The sequence below is a fragment of the Chelonus insularis genome, unplaced genomic scaffold (genome assembly GCF_013357705.1).
Source record: "Chelonus insularis isolate UGA/USDA-ARS -01 unplaced genomic scaffold, ASM1335770v1 contig_25_pilon, whole genome shotgun sequence".
Taxonomy (NCBI): Eukaryota; Metazoa; Arthropoda; class Insecta; order Hymenoptera; family Braconidae; genus Chelonus; species Chelonus insularis.
Genome location: NW_023276451.1, coordinates 2,053,641 through 2,076,834, shown reverse-complemented (window position 1 = coordinate 2,076,834; position 23,194 = coordinate 2,053,641). Strand labels below are relative to the sequence as shown.

The 23,194-nt window shown below is 34.9% G+C and overlaps 1 protein-coding gene across 3 annotated transcripts in view; it reads right to left on the bottom strand.

The window, feature by feature from the left end:
- The window catches only part of CARPB (Carbonic anhydrase-related protein B), a 212,854-nt gene that overhangs the window by 10,449 nt on the left and 179,211 nt on the right, over window positions 1-23,194 (bottom strand). The window contains exons 10-13 of one of the 3 annotated variants that reach the window (XR_004690101.1): window positions 3,466-3,658; window positions 2,951-3,144; window positions 2,622-2,867; window positions 2,016-2,547 (exon numbers count right to left, since the gene is read on the bottom strand). The exons of the other annotated variants lie outside the window; for them this stretch is intronic. The gene's annotated coding sequence lies outside the window, so the exon portion shown is untranslated. Of the gene's footprint in view, window positions 1-2,015; window positions 2,548-2,621; window positions 2,868-2,950; window positions 3,145-3,465; window positions 3,659-23,194 lie in introns of those variants that run through there. 3 annotated transcript variants of the gene reach the window in all.

The following is a 23,194-nucleotide window of genomic DNA, read 5'->3' as shown; positions in this document are numbered from 1 at the left end:
GCTGGAACTTATGGTAGGAGCATTAGCGAGAAAGCGGCCATCTGCTTGAGGAGTCATAGACAGTGGAGGAGCTTTCGAGCACGGCAAGTTGCGATTTTGGCTTCAGAGGACTCCACGGCACTCGGCAGCAAAAAAGTCGACTACTGACCTAGGAGGCTAGAGTTTTCACACGGATAGGTAGTCATTTCCCTGGACAGACGGACCTGGATAAAAGAAGGCGAGATATCGCTTACTCCCGAGGGACCTGTCTGGTATGTGGATGGGGCGAAGATCAAGAGGGGAGAGGCCGGAGCCGAAATCCGATGCGTCACACTACGGGTGGGGAAATCTTCCACCCTGGGCCAGAACGCTTCAGAACTGAATGCACTGGGCACCATATTTATGTCTGCAGTAACAGCTATACTGCTTCAACGGTTCTTTCGCAGATGGCTACCTGTTCAAAACTCGTGGACAGTCTCAGGAGGGTTCTAAAGCTGCTAAAGGTACCGAGTCACCGCGGCATATGCGGCAACACTCAAGCTGGAAGGCTGGTTCGTCTAAATGCTTGCCGTGGCGGTGGCAAGGGCCCAGTGGAGATTAACGCTCCCGAGGATCTTGTGAAAGCGTTGAAGGACAAGATGCTGGACAGGAGGTTTACCAGCAAACACCAAAGCGTTCATTAATAAACCTACAGCTCAAATTAGCAGGGACCTGATCGAACAAGATAAGAGAAGGCTAAGAGTAGTCGTGGGTGACATCACAGGGCGCTGGTTAACTCGACGTCACATGAGACGCGTGGCGATATCCACGTGCCGATGGTGTGGCAAGGAAAAAGAGACACCTGTCCTCATGATAAGGGACTGTTTGGGGCTAAGAAAACCAAATCAGCACCTATAAGGGAACTTTAGAACCGACGTACTCATGCTTGCAATGGTCGGGACGGAACGGCTTCTACAATTTTGCCATGAGGCCAGGCTGTACCAATCTCTAACTATGTAACGACGGCCTTTACCATTTCTTTGGATTCAGTTAAATGGTCCCGTGGTTCAGTGCAAGAGCGGCGGGACGAATTAACAGTAAAAAAAAAATAATCTACATTATTATTTTATTCGTTCATCGTGGTCAGAGATAAGACTATATTATAAGTGGGTCTTGTCTCGGCCGGGAATCGAATCCGCTACCCATAGTGCGCCAGGCTGGCACGTTACCACTTAGGCTACGATGGCGGTACGCATGGACTTTAAAAAACGTTTTATTATTTAGATTTATTCCTATGTTTATAAGATTTATTTATTCCTAATAAAAAAAGGAAAAAAAAGGAACTAGAAATTATTAGTATATCAGAGTGGTGCTTGATCGTTTTCAATAATTTGTATTATAATTCCATTAGTTGTAACTCTGATGAAATTACATAAAGTTCCAAGTAACTTTTTGAAATAGACTAATTATAAAGGGAATTGAGATATTCCTATTAGAGTAGATAAAATTTCGTTTTGAAATTGATCAACTTATCAATAAGGCGGGTATTAAATAAAGATATTTTTAAAGAAACCGAATTGATGAATGTGGTAGTCGGCACTACAGATCATGATGATTCGTTTGAATAGTATATCACAATTACCAGTAAAGTAACTGCCTGATTTATTGGTTTAGGGTAAAAAATGAAGAATGTTAAAATTTGAGTTACCGTGCATAGTTTCAAGAAGAAAAACGTTTTAGAATGTTAATAAATTGAACGTATAATTGCGAAAAAAGGTATTTGTGAATGGTATAATTTTAGACAGTACTTACAATAATTACGTTTATTACAAGTGAAATCATTCTATTGGAATTTAATAAATCTTTATGGAATCAAAGTTAGACAAGCCTAGATATATTATATGATTTTTTTAATTAAAAGCATATACAAAGATAAGAAATATAAATACATTGACTTAGTGGATATTATTCATAAATATAAAAAGGTTTTACAACTTTTCATGACATCATTTTGTTTTGGTACAGCATTTTCATTATCAATTAGTTTATGCGAGCATCACATTAGTCATTTCTATAGATTGTCCATCGAAATCAAAAAGTCTTCTGAATTCACTTGTGAAAAAACAGAATGCTCTTTCTATCACAGAACGTGTTGACACATGTTTCATATTATATCTCGTCTGTTCTGCTAATAGAAACCCATTATCTCTAAATGGAGTTAAAACATTTATTGATTTCGAATACCCACAATCTCCTAGAAAGTGATGATGAGGTGGTAATAACGGATTATTGTTGTCTATCAATCGTTAATTAAGCTTGAACCGCAAAAAATGCCAGCATCATGTACTTGTCCGGGTCTAAATGTCAGTAAATAAATATACTTTCTGCGGTGGTCACATAATCCTGTAAGAGTTCACCATCAAAATTTATAATGAAACCCAAAATTATGCATTTTCTTTGTAAAACGATGGAATAAAAGCTTTTCTGGTTATTATAATCGTTAGCATTACCAGGAGGTTGCTTTATTTTTTTAAGACACCTGTCAATCGCACCAACAACTTATGGAAATTCTGACCGCTGTCTAAACGCCTAGAAATCAATATTTTGATTTATCAGCCATGTAAATTGTATATATATGTACTTGATTAATTTTTAATACTCACTGCCTCGTTATCATCTAACTTATTTGGATCTGGCCATTTTTCATACACTGGTAATAGATGACGTAAAATTACTGAGTTTTCCATCATGACCAAATGTGCGTTGCTTTCAGCAACATCAAATCGATTATCAACTGATCTAATGCTGTTTGGCGTTACAAGAATCCATATGGTAATGTTAATTTCTTTTTTCAAAGGCATCCTAGCATTCTCCCATGGTGGATATGCCTCAATAGTATCAACCAGTTTCTGCAAGTATGTATAGAATACATACTACATATGAATATATATAAAAATGATTGAAAGATATTAGATGAATTCGTAGTAATCACCTTAAACACTTCCCACCACATTCGGAAATGAGAATAGAATTCTTCATTGGAATATTAAGGAATTACTTTCTCATAATCATTTTGTATTCGTGCTGGCCCACCTTTATCTTCATCTAAACTTATTTCATCTCCTACTTCCGTAATCTTATCGTTTCGAATATTCCTATATGTTTCCATTTGACGGCGATGAGTTTCTGTTAAATTAATAAAAATAATTTCTAGATTAAATGAAAATAGTATCAATGTATAGTGTAAAATTATAATAAATATGCGCTTCTACATGATAAGGAGTTACTTGTTGAATGATAGGTTATGAATTGTATTACTCATGTAAAGAATCAGGTAATGAACTATATAATTGGCTAACTTAATAAAAGGTTAATTTTTATTATGTAAACAACTAAACTCAAATTTATAATTACTTAAATTTATTATTTTATTAAGATAAAATAAACGTAGACATTAAATGAAATAAAACTCAATTTCATTCAATATAAATTATTTTCATACCATACCTTTCTGTAAAATAAGTGCTGCCATATTTTTATCAAGCGTATTCTTAATCTCTCTATGTAGTAAATCATTTGAAATATCCATAATAATCCATATCAATTAAATGAATTTTATTTAGCTTCATCATCAAAAATGATGTTTTAATCCTTGCAAGTAATAAATGCGTTCATTTATCATAAAATTTGGTACTGCCAACTTGAAAAAATACGCAATGTTCAACTCTCGTCTATGATAGAAATACTTATTAGGTAAGTTGCAACTCTTAATCTTAAAAACTAAATTTTCTCAATAAATGGATAAAAAGTTATTAATGATGCTGCAAATAAAAGCTGACATATAAAGTATATGACTGATGTATGTATGATTCGCCCATAGACTATATAATAATTAGGTGTATAAAAAACATAGAATTGTAGGGTGAGCTAAAGCAGAATTTCGTGTATGAATGTGTCCGCTGCCAAGTGCATCATGACAGAGGAAAAGTGGGACATAAAAAGTAAAAGGGTAAAAAGTTACGTAACATGGCGCAAGTAGCGAGCAGTCCCTATTTGCTTTTGTGAAGGCAAAAAAAAGAAAAAGATATTATCAAAACTACCTATCATCACATCAAAAACAGCCCCTTTCTTCTGAGTTGTACAAAAAAGTGTGCCAAGCATATATAACAACAATGATAAAATTGCAAAAAGTCCTAAAATTATTGAACGCCAATTATTTAAAACTATGAATTAAAAATGAATTATTTCATCTGTTTTTTTTTTAAACAAAATTTAGTACATTTAAAAAAACAAGAAACATAATTGCCAGAAACTTGGGGTGACTTTATATTCTGTGGAATTACATGAGAACTTCAAAAAAAACTATTCACAGGCGTGAAAATATACGTATCATTAAGTTTTTCTTCTACTAACAACTTCTTCTTACTAGACATATTTATTAATAACTTTTCAGTTATGCAGAACTGAACGATACTTTATAGGATATTTATTGTTCTTTACCGTCCAAGGGAGATATATGTCACCTCATTTTTTTATTTTCCGCCAATTTTTTGAGATCTTTGATCTCACTATTGCGTGCTTATTATTTTACAGTTATGATACCATTTGGTTGGTATTACAAAATCCTTCTCAATCGATCTCAAAACGTTTTCATAATATATCATCGATGAAATCTGAAAAAATTGTCGAATATAAGTCTGAAATTAGTTGTCGTATTCTATATAATATTATTACCCCTTTTTCAGTGCAAATCAATACGAAAGAATTTCAGATTGTATCAAACCTCTCTGTTCAAGAACGAAGCATTAGGGCCTCAATGGTCACTGTCCGAGCGTCTTTTAACCCTTGTAATCACTTACATTGAGTGTTAATTTTCAGTTATTCCTCTCGGAGATTATTGTTGATCATGATAAAGATTCTTATATAACATACGATTATATTCTCTTAGCAATCCACACAGCATATACATATCATCATATATTTCCTTTATTATTACTTTTTCTACTTGCTACTACAATTGCACTTATCGTTAAGGCAAATGGTGTACACGTCTTCACACTACAGTCTCTAATAACGTCTATAAACTTTTTACGATTCTTGAGGTAGTTGTTACACACAGCTTGTTGATACGTGAAAATAGATTTGCATTCAGGCACTATTAATAACAATCCTTATATATTTTTTGTTTTTTTTTTGTTCTGCAAAACACAAACAACTACTACTTAAATTTACGTTGCTTCTCTTTGATGAGGTTCAATCTGCTATCTACTTCTTGCACTTTTTTCATCAAATCTTACACGTCCTCATTTATGTCGAAAGAAATATGAAATTTTCTGCATTTTTGGTAAGTTCGAATTTCGGTTGGAAGTATTCGTCTGCGTTTCTTTATGTTGATCAGGATCAATTGAGTTTATGTTCAACCGGTCTGCAATTAATTTCTTGTCTGGTTGCGTGAAGAATACTGACTATTGATACCACTCTCATTCTAGCTCCTTATCTGTGTTCAGTAAAATTTATACCTTTTTTTATATTCCTCCCTCATAGCGAATACACATTCAATTTGTGCTATTTTGTATTGCATAAACTCTTTTCCTTCCATACCTGAATTATTAAAAAATGGATAATTCTTCAGAAAGTGGTACCTTTCACATGTTAACTGTCTTAGTCTTTCGTGCTCTCCACAAAATCGTCCCACGCTGGTTAGATTCTTGAAATTTGCGGATCCCATTTATTTAAAACGTATCAGAGAAGCGATAAAATTTCAGCTTATACTCTAATTCTAACTGCTCTCTACCGCACACTTTCGTCACTATCTGAACAATATTTAAACAACAGCTAACAAAACTGATTTTCAATTGCACGAGATTTATATTGTCTTTCTAAAATTTGAAACTTATCAGATGATGCTGACGCCAATTTGTAGTGCTCCTTTGTGGTTAATCAATATTTACCCTGTACTAGCGTCCTTTCCATTGCTGTATATTTCATTGTTTTCTTGTCCAGTTTGTAACTTTGAACATAGTGTTCTGGAGTGCTTGGCTCCCCTAGCTTGGCCTTTTGGATTCTCCTATCTCAGCTTTGCAATCCATGCTTTCTGCTGCTTCCTCTAAGGCTGGCAATAATTTTTCTTCTGAAACAGGTGGTAGTAGAGGGGCATCTGCTATCATAGTTTCCTGATCACTGCCGTACTCCTCATCTGGCCTATTGATTGCTCTTATGGTTTCTCTATTTCTTTGACCTCTTCACCGATAAATCTAACCTACTCCTTGTATACTATGTGTTACGTTCTGACGTCTTTCACGTACTTTAGGTTAGATTAAATATTGTTTTTTTTTTCATTTTTTTCATCTTCATAATAACTCGATAACAAGACACACACAGCCATAAACATAGATTCGCACTAAGACACTCAAGCTTCACGCACATGTTCGTGGACTATTGTGCATAAACCCCAACTCAAGTGAGTGAACAGTGCACGAAACTTTACTTTTTTTGACATTCTTTCTCCGGGATTAAAGACGAGAATGAGTGATCTTACTCCACCAACGGTGAGTCCATTTGATTTCAATTGGAATTAATGGGTTTTATGTCAATTTGTTTAAATTTAAACTGTGCTTTCGGTTTTGGAGTAGCGCTGCTTAACGCGGCAGCTCCACGATTTTTACCGCGACTATAATATGCGAATCTCCACCCTTAAGCCCCACATCGTCGCATGATGATATGTTATAAACTGATTTTGCAGTCTTCCTTCTCACATATTAAAAACAATAGATACATTGCTGTGGACATTAGACAAAACGTGATTATTAATACCTACATATCAACCCACAAATCATACTATGCAACATTTATTACTACTAAAGCCTTTATTGCAGTAGGTCTGTATCAGTTTCAGCCTGCTTGCTTAGTTTCGTTGCTTCTGTGATAATCTTTTGTATGATATTCTGTTCATGTCGTTGTTTACACTGCATTATTCGACGGTGCGCAGCGCGGTGCATTGCCATATGTTGCACTATATCTTTCCCGTCCTTAAATGGATATTTTTCAACTGTTCTACATGCAAAAAATGTATGAAATCATAAAATTGCGCCAAGTTTGACCTGGAATGATCGCAAAACCATGAAATTGTTTTATCAATTGTTGTTCTGACTTGGTCTAAGGTACTCTATCGACGGCTTAATATTTTTCTCCCCACCGAATAACTAGATGACTCGAGGTCTCTCCTGCCAACTCATTTTCGCCAATTAGACAACTCTAATTAATTCCTAGACGTATATATCCCTTCTCGAAGGGCCTAGAAGCTTCAAAAAACGCAGAGTGTTCGAGAAACACGGACCGTAGTCTTCAGTATTCGCCGGTTACTGCGAGTATTCGTACGTAGCTCGTACTCGGACGACTCTTGGGCATCATCGGACGATGCCAACCCACAGACAACTCGTTGTAACAGTCAACTCGGTACGTGTGTACCAGCAGAGAGCTCACGCAGTCGAACTCTCTAGTGAAAACCCAGACAACTCCTCAGACATGGACTTAATCACCAGTTAATCATCTATAGTGATGATTATAAACTCATCAGGCAGTCTACCTCTTAGAAGACATCCTCAGAAAGCTCATGTTGGTCCGCATCAGCACCTTCTTACAAAAGGCGCGAATGATGTCGGCTTCGACGCCTCACGGCCTCATGGACAGACACACACACAAGATCCATACACGAACAACTCGCTTGTGTCTGTGTAGCTGACGCCAACACAATGAAACTCAGACTACTCAAACAGATCAGGCTACTCCTGGTGCAGAGACCAGTACAGGAAAACTTACAACTTTCCTGTGATCCTCTACTTATCAGTCAACTCATCAGTGAACTCTGTGTGAAATTTCCGTGAATTCAAGACTGTACAGACAATTCAAAGACTCGTTCATTGTTATTTTTCCGTTACTGTGATTTTAGTGTTTAATAAATCGTTCACTGAGTGACATTGCACGACTAAACAGCTGATTATTTTCTGGTGTACTATTAAGTGGGTCAATCGAGTTTGTGATTGATTTAATATCACCAGTGAGCGTGTTGGCTCCTTAGAATAATTGGAGTGAATTAAATCAAGTTTCTGGTTATAAAAAGTACACCATGCAGGTTAAGATATACTCAGTGATCATTGAAGTAATCAATTGATCAGTTAATCTCAGTTTTTATGAGAAAGTATTGTGATTAGTCATAATTTCAGTCATCTCTCGAATGTTGAGTTGTGTAACCAATTACATGTAATTTTTGTGTCTCAGAGACAACTCTCCACGCATCAGTATAATGGTTATGCAGAATTAGTCAGACTACTCAGTGTTGTGTTATCCCCAGTGCCGATAATCACGATTTAGAAAACATTGAGTTCACTTTAGACAACTCTGGTGATCTCTAATGATCTAAGTGATTGATTCAGTGATTGTGACCTTGTTAACCAGTGCTTCAGCATGTCAAATGACAAGAACTTCAGTCTACCAGCCAACTCACCGTGTGAAAACATATTCTCACAAGACAACTCACATCAGCAAGACTCAACTATGTCACCACGTTCGTCAACTCATTCACCAGACAATTCATCACAACATAAGTCAAGATCACCCTCTCCTGAATCACGATTTAGCATAACACAACGCAGGTTATCAGCTCATATGGAACGCTTCTTTTACCTCATAAACTTAAGAGATGAAATTCTTGCTATGGATAAAACCAAGACGTCTATTGGCTTTATCGATAACACAATTGCTTCACTTGGAAAATTTTGGAAAAAATTCTGTGCAGAGCATGATGCTGTTGGTGATTCATGCCATGCCAGTGTTTTCGAGCATGAATACATGACAACTCATCTTTTCACTATGGCAATGAAGATTCATTATGCAGCCTCCTCTACTCTCAATAGAATTAAATCACATCTTGAGAAAGAAACTCATAAGACACGGTCAGAGTGGTCTTATAAGAAGGAACAACTCATTTTTTCTCATGTCGAACAACTTTTCAGTGATTTACCTCCAGTTTCGGCAACTTCTTCAGAACTTGACAAGCTAGTAGAAACTGTCAAGATAAATCTAGATCTGCTTCAGGGGTTAGGAGTCCCTCGTCAATACTGGGACTACCTATTAATCTTCAAACTACTCAACCTTTTAGACTCTAAGTTCAGAGAAGCCTGGAACCATCAGAGACTCGACTCAACCAGACAGCCAACTCTCAATCAACTTCTTTTGTTCATTACTTCTCAAGCACGAGCAATTGAAGTTGCAGATTTATTAGCAGATCAGATCAACTAGCTGCCAACTCAAGCATCATCATGCTCAACAACGAATTCAACTCATCAGCCAACTCAACGGAAGCAACAGACACCTCGAGCACGTCATCGACGATCTCAACAGAACCAGAAAAAAGATGATTATCCTTGTGATCAATGTACGAGTTCTGATCACTACCTCTCAGACTGCTCTTCATTTAAAAAATTGACAGAGTCCATGAGATACAAACTCGTGCTAACTTCTCGGCTCTGTTTAAATTGTTTCGGTCACCATTCCATAAAAAAGTGTAACTCAGATCGTACGTGTAGTATATGCAATCAGAAGCATCCCACGATGATTCACCATCCCCGTACTGCAGCATCGACTCTACAAAGATCAGCTAGATAAACGTCAGTTGGACTATTGTAAAGCAGACAACTCTGCGGCATCAATGACGCCATCGAGCACGCGGTCAGACACGTGTGGCGTTGGTTAGCTTCAGGAAACTCACGCAGACAAATCGACAGTTGTTCACCAACAATTATTCAGTTTTTTGCAAAAAGACTCAATTTTGTTGTGAATAATTATCTCAGACATCTCAAGACCAATAGTCCACACAAACGTCAACTATCATTAGCAGTCAAATCAGTTATAGTGGTCCAGGAAGATCAGATTAGTGTCTGTGGACACTAAACTGTGCTGGCGTTGACGCCACAGTGCCTCACGGACAGTCACACATACAGTGTACTACCGAACAACTCTACTGTATCTGTGTGTCTGTCACTACAAGCTGATTGTGATATTATTTTATTACCTTTTTCAGACAGACGTTTTAATAAGTACCTGGACAACTCAGTTACAATTATTAAGTAACATCATTATGGTCTTAGTGAATCGTAGACAACTCAGCAGTGAGGTGAGGTGGTGAAGTGCCATTTCTGCAGCCAACTCTAGATCACAACCATCAAGTCAACCAGGTAACTCATTATCATAGTCAACTCATTGCAGTTAATTCTCATCAAGTTTCAGTCAACTCTTCAAGTGGTGGTATGATCACATAACATCTAGGCAAATCAAGATAAAGGGTGATGAATCATGCAATTTTACAGGTGCTAACAGAAGTAAAGCATGCTTCTCTGGTGACTCGACGGAAGGGGTGACCTTAGCACACGAGGTTTCGGCCTCAGGAGGGTTGAGGGTCCTGGAAGAAGAGTCATTAGGTCTCGTTCGATCTCCTACAGCCAAAAAAAGAGAAAGACTCTGTCATCTCAACGTTCAACTCATCAGCCGACTCTCTCCAGACAATAACTCTCGACATAACTAATGACAGGCAACTCATTCAAGAGATTAATCTGGAAGATACATTGTCGATGTTCCCCAAGGAGAAAAAACAAATAACTAGAAGTGACTTTTTTAAGAAAAAGTCGACCTACTCAACCTGCAGCACAACTCATTCGTCAGGAAGTAGCAGCTCACTTCATTGAGCTGCTATGAACTCATAGATACAGACTTTATTGAATATATCAGACAACTCTCTTGGTTTTAGTTCCAAGTTACCAAGATAAAACGCAGATTAGAGTCAGCTCAACTCTCTGATTCTTTTGGTGCACATGATTCATTATCAGGAGCTAAGTGTCTTACAATCACTTAATGATCAACTCACCTGAGATGAACTTGTTCAAAACGTTTATTGCGTCCAGAAGAATCATATTCCGCACAGAACTCAACGAACATCAGACATTTCACTTCTACTTATGTGACGAATCGTTGATAAGATTCATAGTGAAAGTCTAGCCATTTTCAGACGTCTCTCAAACAGCTCTTACTGCTGTTAGTTTCAGTAAACTCAATTGATCCAGATACTCAGGAAATTCAGCAGTAACTTTCATCTGGATATACTCACTATCTGGCTAGAACGTCTATGCCACAATCAGAGTGTCAACAATTTATCAACCAACTCCAATCAGCGGGGGAGTGATGTATCTGGCATAGGCAATCTTACAGATTCTGCTTCTCAAAGTATGATGCTCTCCTAACTTCGATAGCACGTACTGTGATGCAGATTCACAGTAATTATTGCAGACTACTCCAATCAGTTAATCCGTCAACTTGTGTGCGATTCAACAGCTCATCAGAAGAGCAACCCATGGGATTTTATAAATCATGACAGACAGCTCAACCTTAGAATCTTTGGGAGATGATCTAAAGGTTTCCCGACTGGAAAACTTGAGCAGAGTAACTGCAAGTTTTATAGAGGCAGGCAACTCCTCAGTCGGGTATTGCAGTCAACTCAATCTTACCCCCTGACGCCACAACAGAATCAGGGACGACAGGCTTCTCAAATGCAGGCAGCTCATGAATCGTATTTATGTCTAGATCAAGGTAATCTACAGGCGATTCAACCACTAGTTTTACATTTTTTCAATCAGTGTCCTGTCTCAGCTGACACTCAAGACAGGATTCCAGTGATTAGACTACTCTTTTGCAAACTTGGAACCATCAGTGATGCACGCAGCAACTCAACTAGTCATCTTTATCATTACTGATGCTCATGAAATAAGTTCATGTCGTGAAACTCTAGGCAACTCTGGACCTCATCCAGTAAGTGTACTGGAATTTTGGTGGTAATATTCCAAATATACCACTGCATGGAAGTGTTTGTGATGTGGCGAACAAGCACCGCAACTCATAAGTCACATGCCTCAACCGAAAATGACTTGGTCCCGACCATACGCCGTCTGTGGTGTGATCCCCTCACTCATTAGACTTGTGAAGGCAGGAGCTCCAAAACAACAACAGGGATGAACATGTATTTTCGTGCGCTTCTCGCTAAGTTAATGCAGTGTGAGATTGACATAGTTTTTCATCAGACTTATGTGGTGCCACGTTCAGATGGTTCACTGAACGACAAAAACTCAAACTCTTTAGATGAAATGAAACACAATGTATCAAGCCGGCAACTCTTCAGTCAGTTAACTTACCTCTTAGACAACTCATCTCTTACAGATTATGAGGAGCTGGGAAAACTACGAAAAAATTCAGACAACTCATCAGCAGCAACTCATATTCAACTTCGCCCAAGATTATCAGAGGTCTCAAATAATTCGGTTCAACTCATTGCTTCTGTCCTGGCCTGTGATAGTTAAGAAAAATGCAGATGATTCAACTCAGAAAACTCACCCTCAAGTTGATTGTGGGAAATACAGATATGGATGCACAGTTTATAAAGATCTAAGTACCTTAGCAGATAACTCAAACTACATTCGATCAGAAAACTCATTTAATTCAGAAGACAACTCATCACATCTACACAGCCAACTCAACAGTACCAACAGAGATACTCCATCTCTAATGAACAGACCTCAGATGATCGACAGACAACCACGATCATCAGCAAGGACGTTGCTGATGGGGGGAGAATGTTGCGACTTGGTCTAAGGTGCTCTATCGACGGCCTAACATTTTTCTCCCCACCGAATGATTAGATGACTCGAGGTCTCTCCTGTCAGAAAAATCAGAATGATTGTTTAATATAAAAATCACATACGTGTGCCTAAGAAATTGTAGATCGAATGTTTAATCAGAATAGTAAAAAACATTCGATATCATAAATTTTATTCAGCATCTTTCTTCAAGTGTTTGAAGTATCCTACTAAAACTGCCATCTAATTATGTGTGAAAAGTGTCTACGAATAATGCATATTTTGTTTGTATTCGAATCAATTGCATAGATTTCGTTTTCGATTATTTATAACAAATTCAATTGTTATAAAAAAGCAGAGTAATTTTCATCCATGTGACATAGTTAGTAATTTTTTTTAGTAAACGAAAAAAAATTCAATTGTTGTAACTCAACAGAGTCTATTACCATCTATATATCAAATCGGGTTGTCATTTTCTTTATCTCCTTCAGTTAGTTATAAATAAACATTGCTATCTGTATTCAAAAATTCAATGAACTTGCGTTCCACATCATTCATATTTTAAGATAATCTATAAATAAATAATATTATTTGTATTTTTTATCACTATTAACGTAAGGAATACATAAACGATCCATTCGCTATATTCATACATTGAAAGTACACTTATATATATCGTTGAAAAATTGTGGCCACGGGAGAGAGGTCCGCGTTAGGTGGCTTTTACGTAAGACTGACAAAGATGACGCTAGAAATCGAGTTGAAATGTGCGAAAAACGGTGGTCTATTCTGTATCTCGATGAATACTGAATGAAAAAATCTTATTTTGAATTTAAATCCAAGATAACAGTTATAATTGATCATGTTTCAAAAATTATCCCGTAATAATGAATAGTTATCAAGATATTTGCAATTAAACATTGCGTCGTGACGTCACGTGCAAACTACAGTATAGAGTAGTGTGATACTCGAAACTGTCAATATGAGCCGCGAGAGCGCGCTAGTTTGACGAGAGGCAATGGAGGCAGAATGTGCAGGTGACGTGGCGCTAAGTATCTACCGCTACTCCAGATTCTTCGGTTTGCATTGACATCATACAACAATCGAAAAAAAATATCTCTAGCCAAAACTCACTTCTTTTACAATTTGTCGTTTTCATTCTAAAGCTTCAAATATCATTAAACCAATATCCTGACTGCCTCAGCGAAGTCTACCACAGTCAATTTATCATCATTTCTTGTCTAAATTCTGAATTCGACTCTCCTCTTTCCATTGAATATTCGCATTTTACATTCGAAGGTAAATTTTAATGCATTGTCCGAGTCGTTTACCATATCCTTAGTGCTCTCGACTTACATATTCCTTATTATTTCTATTATTTTCTTCATTGCCCTTTTGGCTGCGCAGTGCTTTCACATATTTACGGCTCGAACAGTGATTCCTCCTACTCTAAATGTCAAGCCTGTCAAATTTTCTCGTGCTATTTCAATTGGCTCCGTGCAGTATATTTCAGAACACATTCTCTACAGTCTGCGAACTTTAAACTTTACACTTCTGCAAATAAGGCAAAACAATCTATTTTGTAGCATTCCACTTGATTTGATATTTATATTGTATAACTCTACCTTAATCTATCCTATATCCTTCTCAATCCTTTTCACTGACACCTCACCAAAACTCAATTTGCTACTCACGATATTTTTCGTGGAACTGGGAGGGCTTCGCGGTAAATTATAAGTGTATCTAGCTCTGACCCCTACCTTTGATGACGCTTGTAGCTTGTTTATGATCTCTTCCTCCTTGATCTGATCTTTAGTAATATCTTCACTTGCCCTTGCGCATCTTTCTTACATAAACATATCAAACAGGCCGTTACTAAAAAACACAAAGTCAGATTTATACTTCACATTCGGTAGCCTTTGCAATGCTACGTAGCGGGTAATTGGATTTATAGATTTTATAATCTTCATCCCCTTTATAGCTCGATAGCTCTCTTTCTGATACTAACGCAAACCAATCTTGCTCTTCTGATATGACTATGGAATCTTGTCTACGGTGAATGATGACTAATTATGTGTTTTGAATTTGTACAGAATATCCGTGTAGTCTATATACAAAATATTTATTAAGGTGAATTTGAGAAAAATCAATAGTTTCCACATCTCCAAACTCTGCACTCGATATTTTAATATTTTATCGGTCTGTTCGTTATACCTCTTAGCTAACTTAATCTTCCCTCTCTTGTTATTTAACCTTGACTTTATCAAGCCTCTATCAGCATAACTCTGTGGTTCATAATAATGTCTTTGTATTCCCCCTCAAAACATTGACCATTTTTCTCCTTATGCTATAGACACACTCTATATGTTCAATCTCTTTCTCGATATCGCGCTGCATTTTTCGAACATCTTGCACATAGTCTATTAATCCAAAGTTTGTAGGTTCTAGAGTATGGTTAGTTGAACCTGATTTTTGCTAGTTCAATCGTTTCAATTACTTTCTATTTCCCTTCCGTGAAGGATATTTCTCTAACTGGTTCATAATATATACCACCTGGTTTTTTGAATTCCTCTATTCAAAGTGCACTAGTTATTATTATGGCGTTTACCATTAGGTATGTTCCTTTCGTAAGCATCATGAAACAAATGCAAATGATTACCGATCATACTCTTACACGTATCTAAGTTTATAAACATGCATACAGCTGCATGTGTTAACACACATGCATTTCTACTACTTCTACACACGCAACACATTACGCAATTCTTTGAAACACGAAAAATACGGTGATTGGGTCTCTGTTACACTAATGACTTCTGTCTCGCGTGCCATTGGGAGTATATGCTTTGGTTATTCACCCTTATCTTTAACTTTTTCTTCCTTTACATCTCCCTTTTCTATGTTACTCCCCCTTAGGTCTCTTACCTAAATAAATCAATAAAGTTGTTACTGAATCCCATACAGCTCCAACCAAGTGTACCGACCATCCGCGGATTGTATGTAGCGCATATCCATGGATAACCATATTCACTAATGGCTTAATTGCCCTTAGTATCATTATGAACCTCAATATCCCCAATGTCCAACCAACATTCTGGCAACTGAATTCAATCCTGCTGGCCTCTCTGCTGGATACATTTCCAAAAAGAGAAAGACCATGCGGAGGGACGCCTGAAGCAAGAGACTTCTGATTAAGTCACATTTAGTAGTGAATTATCTTCTTTAGTTGAAGATGCATTGAATAAAATAACATATAACACTGTAAATGAACTTATAAGAAACCATAAAAACGTTTATGTTCCTACTAAAACACTCTTTTAATTGCAAGGTGAACTCAATGTTTTGTTTATTATTTTGAAAATACAATAGAAGATAGGAATAAACACGTCAGAGATGAAAATTTGAATGATAATGGTCAAGAAAAACCAAAGGTTATTTGTCATTCATGTCATAAAACTGGTCATATAAAGAAAAATTGTAGAGAAAATAATGATAGTAATTTAAAAGGTAATTGTCAGCTTTAAAATAAAACTGGACATACTGCTAAGAATTGTTTTAAAAATCCAAAAAGAGTTTTATGAAACAAAAAATTTCAGATTTGTAGAAAAAATGGTAATATTGCTAAAACGTGTCGATTGATTATTAATTCAAATAAAAGTAATCAGAGTAAATCTTGTAAATTTTGTAAAGGATCTGATTATAAGATTTCCAGTTATTTCCGTCTTAGAGAAAAAAATGACGATGATCAAGAAAACTCGAATGTGTCTCACCAGATGGGCTTGAGGTCAGACGCATTTTAAAAGCATCCAGTTACATTGACTATCGAGACGGGAACCGAAAACGAGTACTAATCATAAGCGTGAAATCAGAAAATTCGGACGATCTACCGTATATTATTGTAGGCAAAACAAATAAAAATAAAGATGTACTAATAATGAAGGATTCGGAAGCTGCGCTATACTCATTTGGATAAAGCTTTGTGAATTATCCCGGACAAGCCCCCGGAAAATTGTCATGTATTTTGGCTCTTTAAAGGTGTCAATATGTAAACTATATGCTCAACCGTAAAGATTTTAAGTTCCTTCTTTCAGTCCTGTGGTTCACCGTCTTCATTCATAAAATACAAATACTTAGCTTTACACATGTAAATTTTATTTAGAGTTTCAATTATCGCTCGTCCTTTTTAAAGTTTTGCAGTTTTGAAATTATGCTCTTCTCCGCCTTTCGCTTTTTCTAGCCTATTTCTTTTATTTTTGAAAACTTCATTAGCATCTTTATCTTTCGCACTTGATACATCCTCAATAACATCAAAATTATCACTTGTTACAAATTGCCCGTCAGCAAATTTCCTCTCTAGGAAAATCATTTTCACTAAAATCGCCATTCGATTTACATTGCTTTTCAGCAACAAATTCTATTCTTTTGGAAAAAATCAATTCAAGCCTCCCTCTTGGGCGAACCGTTTTCTAACTCTTTCCCTGACTTGATGGTCGTTTTGAAACAGATTCATCATCTGAACTGACTTGATAATCGATGCTACCTCGTTGGCTTATGCCTTTACCCAACGTGCTGCCTGCTGCTTAGCTAGAGTCATCGCCAACCTTTACTTTTCTCTGCTTACTTTTGCTCTGCGAGCGTGTAATTACTAGAACATTATTTACCTCTTCTTCATAAGTTTTATCATCTGGATCTTGGACTGCGGATTGCGTGACAATGCGACAGCATTAACATGGGTTTGTACGGCTTTATGCACGACATCAAATTGATATTTCTCTAATTTCAATCTACATCGTGTCAGAACTATTAAACTACAGAATATGGTCACAACTATTGTACTGAATGCAGAATTGCTACTGCTTCTCTCCGGGGGTACTATACTTTTTCTCAGCATCTTTCAATACTCTCAAGGTGTATGCAATTGGCACATCTCTCCTAAGAGTTTCTTGATTTAATATTCCTGTTATAGCTATACCTAAAGTGTCCATGGTAACCATAAATAGATGTTACATCTCAGGATACTGGAACACTGGTGCTGTAAGCAATGCTTTCTTTAATACTCTGAAAGCGATCTCCTGCTCGTTATTCCACTCAAATTTAACTCCATTTGTCATTTAATTAAGCAATGATTTTGATATTTGTGAAAATCTAAATATAAATTTTCTGTAATTTCCTGCTAACATGCTTCTCTTTTTGATAATTTACATTTTTCCGGATGTCATTTTTAATCTGCTTCTCTAAGTCTCGCCATTACTCTATTTAATTCAACTTGATGCTCATTCAAATCTTTAGCAAAAACAATTATGTCATCTATATATACAATAGCTACTGTTCTAAGCAATCCAGTTGATACTCTATTTATTAATCGTTGAAATGCTGCCGTCGCTGTACATATAGTAAAGTCAAATAAGGGAAATGTGATAATTTTGGTTTGTGATGGCCAAACTAATGATTTATAGATCCCTAGATCGGGAATTTAGCGGGGAATACAATGGTGTAGGTGAAAAACGTTTGGCAAGTTCAAATGTTGGAAAAAATTTTACAATTTTAGGTCCCATAATCATATATATAGATCGATAGGAAATTCAATTCTCTATCGATCTAGCTACAATTTAGTGTGGATCTTTTTACGATTTTTTAGCACAAAAAAAATTATATACACATGTTTTAGAAATTTTCGAGAACATGTATGCAAATTTTCGCTCCTTTGTGATGACCGAAAGGCATCCATTTGAATTTTTTTTAAAAAAAAAAAACGGGGAAAAAATTTGTTGTTTGTGAGAAAAAAAATTCACAGAGTATTATCCCTTCCCTGGCTTTTATGGGCATCACACTCTCTATTTAGTTATCGTATTCCACATAGTATTGTAAAATATTTGTATGTCGCCATTTAATGACTAACGACTGTGAGACTCACAACAGTTTTGTGTGTTGTTGACGTTGCTTGACGATTAGAATGTTCATAGCAACGAGGGAAGTTTGTTTATCTCCAGTTTTTGACGAAGACTTGAGTTTACCGGACGTCTTCTCTTAAATAATTAATTAGTGGCCGTCATTTTTGAATAAACACTTTTTTTTACTTTATTAATCTATTGAAGTTATTATTTGAATTCATTCTACACTATTATTAACCTCTTTGATTGCAAATCAATACTGAAGGGTTTGAGATTGTAACATTTGGTCTATTTCTTACATTATTTATCGTGAATTAAAGACTTATTTAACATTTTTTGCAGATTTTATCGATCATATACTAGTAAATCGTTTTAAGATCTATTGGGTAGCTTTTTGTAATACCGACAAATTAGCATGATAACTGTCAAATAGTTAGCGCGCTTTTTTCCATTTTTTCAAAATCGAATTAAAAAAAGTGACACAAATCTTTGTTAGACGGTCAAGAAGAAAAAATGTCCTACGAAGTACCATCAGTTTCTGCATGACTGAAGAGTAATTAATAAATATGTAGGTTCTAGTAAGAAGAAATTGTTTGTAACAAAAAAACTCGATGACGCGTACATTTTTACGCTTGTGAATAGTGTTTTTGGAATTCTCATATAATTTCACACATCATGAACCAAGGGTTTAAAGTAGGAGGTAGGATTGGCTAATAAAATTGCCCCTTGACTGGACTATAAATATTTTCAAAATTTTATACTTTTATAACATCTTAACAGTCATGCCCAGTTTTGAGTTGTTACCCACATAGCACCAGCATCTAAAAGTCATCTATTAGATATCTTTTTCCAGATATCTATCAGATATCATAAAAGTGATATCTGTAAGATGACCCAATCTAGACATATTTTCTGCAGACATCTAAAAGATATCTTCCACATCTGTTAATTCGGATGTATGGAAAATCACCTCAATTCGATACACAAACGATATCTGTTCAATGTTGGCAATTCGATTACATTTTTTCGGATGTTCTTTTGCAATTTTGGGATTAGCTGACTATACTCAGATACATGTACATGTGTATATACTATAGTATTTTACTATTTTATACTATTTTAATTTCCACTAGATAAACTAGTACTTTTTACTATTATTTTAAATTTCTTGAAAAAGTCTAATGTCAAATTACTAGTTAAAATTTCACTATTTATATATATTTTTTTGTATTTTAGTATGTATATGCTATAGTCTTTTGCGATATACACGTGTATGTCAACGTACGTTCCTCACCTATACAGAATTCATCATAAGCTCATCCAATTACCAAGTGTTCTATAGTACGGAGTAATTTCTTTATTCAAAACATACTAATTTTTACAAGAAGATAATTTAATTATTATATGTATCAAAAATGTAAACTATGCCAATGAACTGTTGGTTCATTTTGTGGAGAATTGTACGCTATTGTATGGTCAACATTACATGATTTATAATATTCATAATTTGATTCATTTAGCTAATGAGGTTTCACCGTACGGACATTTAGATTCCTTTAATATATAAATCAATTTTCACTAAATATAGGTATTTAGTATAGGTAATATATTGAATTTATTTGGAATGATTTAATACGGATTTTAAGATCCCTTAATAATTATTAAGAATTTATACGTTATGGAATATCTAAGCAACTAACAATCGAATCAACGAATATTGTTGATTCTTAGATTCAAATAATTGGCTCTTAATAATTTTAGAATTTTCTGTAACTACATCATTGTCGTTATTTATCCTTGGCGCACATTATTGTACAGCCCGGAAGAAGGAGGCTGTTTTTAATGAAATTGTTTATCATACTAAAAACGTCCGCACAGACTGTAGAAAATTTTGTTCTAAGTTTGAGTGACGAGGAAGATAATTTTTTTCTTTTAATGCTATTTTCGTCAATGTACATAAGTCAATGAATCAGAAAAAGTCTTAAAATAATTATACGCCGAGTATTGCATTTGTATAAAATCAATTATTTTTATTAAAGTCAGATATAGATTCATGATACTTTGAATTTATTTGTATTTTCTTTACCAAAATCGTCGATAATCCATGATAACCAAAAAAAGAAAAAAATTTAGTGTACATTACATTGGAAATTTAATTTTCTAAAGGATGATCACATGAAAAAAAGCATTGCAATTTTAATTGCATTATTCGATACTCGATACGATCATTTTTAACGTTATACATTCTGTCGTCGTGTCTATAGCCTCACTGTTAAAAATGCGCTGTTTTAGCTACTCTAAGTCTTCGGAGTATTAAATGAATTGCAATTAAAATCGCCAAACTTTTTTTTATGTGATTTTTTTTCATGTAAAAATTTTGAAACTTAAAGCTTCTTTTATTTGTTGAATTTTTTTTTATTCGTCCAGTCAGAATGAACTGAAGAATTTCAGAAACCCACTCTGCGATTAGACTGTTCTTACGCGAAGAAATTCGTAGATTTAAAAAAACCCATTGGCAGAGGGAAAAACTACTGGCATTATATTGTTTTTTTTAGTTTAAAAAAATTTTTTTGCTACGAGCTCGGATAACTCTTCCTTTTATGTCGATATATTTCTGTTAGAGTTTGTTTTGTGCAGCATAATATCTATTTTTATGTATGAAACATCTTGTTGTCACCTTAGTTTTTCGAAATTGTACTTTTTTTTTGAGATATCTAATCTAAAAAAGTTAAAAGTAAATTCTTTTAAACCCAGCCATCTTCCTCTCTCCACAGATGATTGATTGGTATCAAAAAATTAGTAGTGTCCCGTGCGTCAAGTTCAAATGGCGGTGACGAAGGCACTACCGTGTCTTTATTCTACTTGAATCACAGTCTGTTGAGGCTATGCACTTTCAAAGTACAATTTCTTTATTATAATGACCTTAACATGTCACAAAAACTTTGGAAAACTTCATTTATTTTTTTCAGAGATCATTTAGAGATGCTATTGACTTTTAATTTTAATTTTTTTAAATAATTAATAACCGGCCACGCCCCATAAATAATATTTAAAAAAATACAAATTTATTACTCTTAAATATATGGTTTCTTTTACAAAGTTAGGTATTATTGTGACGTTGCTATAGTAACAAAATTACGTTGGTAAACAAAATTTACAGATTATTGAGGCGCTAATTATGGAATGGATAAATTATCAACATGTTATAATACTGACAATGATAAATAATGATATATTCCGATAAATATAAATTAATAAATATGAATAAAGAGGACATTATGATCGAGATAATAGTATAATGAAAATAAATAATGTATGATTCGATAACACGATAAATACATAAAAATAACATCAGTCTTCGATTATTTATGCATCATTAATGACTTCTCTATTAACAAATGCTCATATCTCGCAAAATTTGAAGGCAATTTTTTTAGTGGGACCGTAATTTAAATCCACGACCTCATTATGATTTTGAATTTCAGAAAATTGTCTTCTATTATTAATTCAATAAGCAATTTACATGCGATAGTGATGAATAAGGATATAATTGTATTTCTTATAATTAAATGATCATTTTTATTCCAGTCTGTAATATAAAGAGTGCATAAGATCATTTTCTCACGTTTTATTTATAAAAAAACAACAATTTCATAAACAAATGCTGATATGTCGAAAACGGTAAGGTTGTAGTACTATTTGTCTTTTAGACTGTGCTATGTCTAGTTGTCGTACAAAAAAACGTAAAATCTCACCAAAAACAGCTCCACAGACTGTAAAAGATTGCGCGCGAAGTTTGAGTGACGAGGACGATAATCTTTGATTTTTAAATGCTATTTTCGTAAATATACGTAAGTTGAAAGATTTTTTACATTGGATAGAATCTTTTCTATTCTATCCCCTCATAATATCATTAAAATACTGGATGCTGTGAAAGAATCATCTATTTTTCGTTCCGTTCCAATGTAAGAAAAAACATAGTAGCCACCCTACTAACGATATCAAATTTTTTGCAATCAAAATCAATGAATTTTTTTTCAGGAGATTAATTTTTTCACGTTAAATTTTTTTAAGCCATATCCTCTATCATTTCTCATTTTTTGTTCATTCTATTATTTTTCTGATCCTTAAAAATTATTTGTAATTTTCTTTACAACAATACTTAACAACTTCAAATAAAATGAATTTATGTGGCATTATTCAATATAATTGATTTTATTTAAATGGCATCCTTGGCGTATAATTATCGCACGACTTTTTGTAATCTTTTAAGTTACGTATGTTCACGAAAATACCATTTAAAGAACGAAGATTATCGTCCTCGTCATTTAAACTTCGCGCGCAATCTTTACAGTCTGTGGGGCTGTTGTTAGTAATTAAAGTTTTCTAATCAATAGACTGAATCGATATTGTAGATAACATGAATTCTACTTACTACTTGCGCCATGTGCCTCCATTTGCCTTTTTTCAATGATACGATAGACAAGGTGTCCTTGTATAAAACTAACTTCTTTTTCATACTATTTTTTACTTCTTACTTATTTAAGACGAAAATATGAATTATTATTATTTGGATAATTATTTTTATTCAATGAACGTAAATATATACGTACATATATAATAATAATACATATCTCAATACGTATTATTAAATAAGTGCTACGGAAA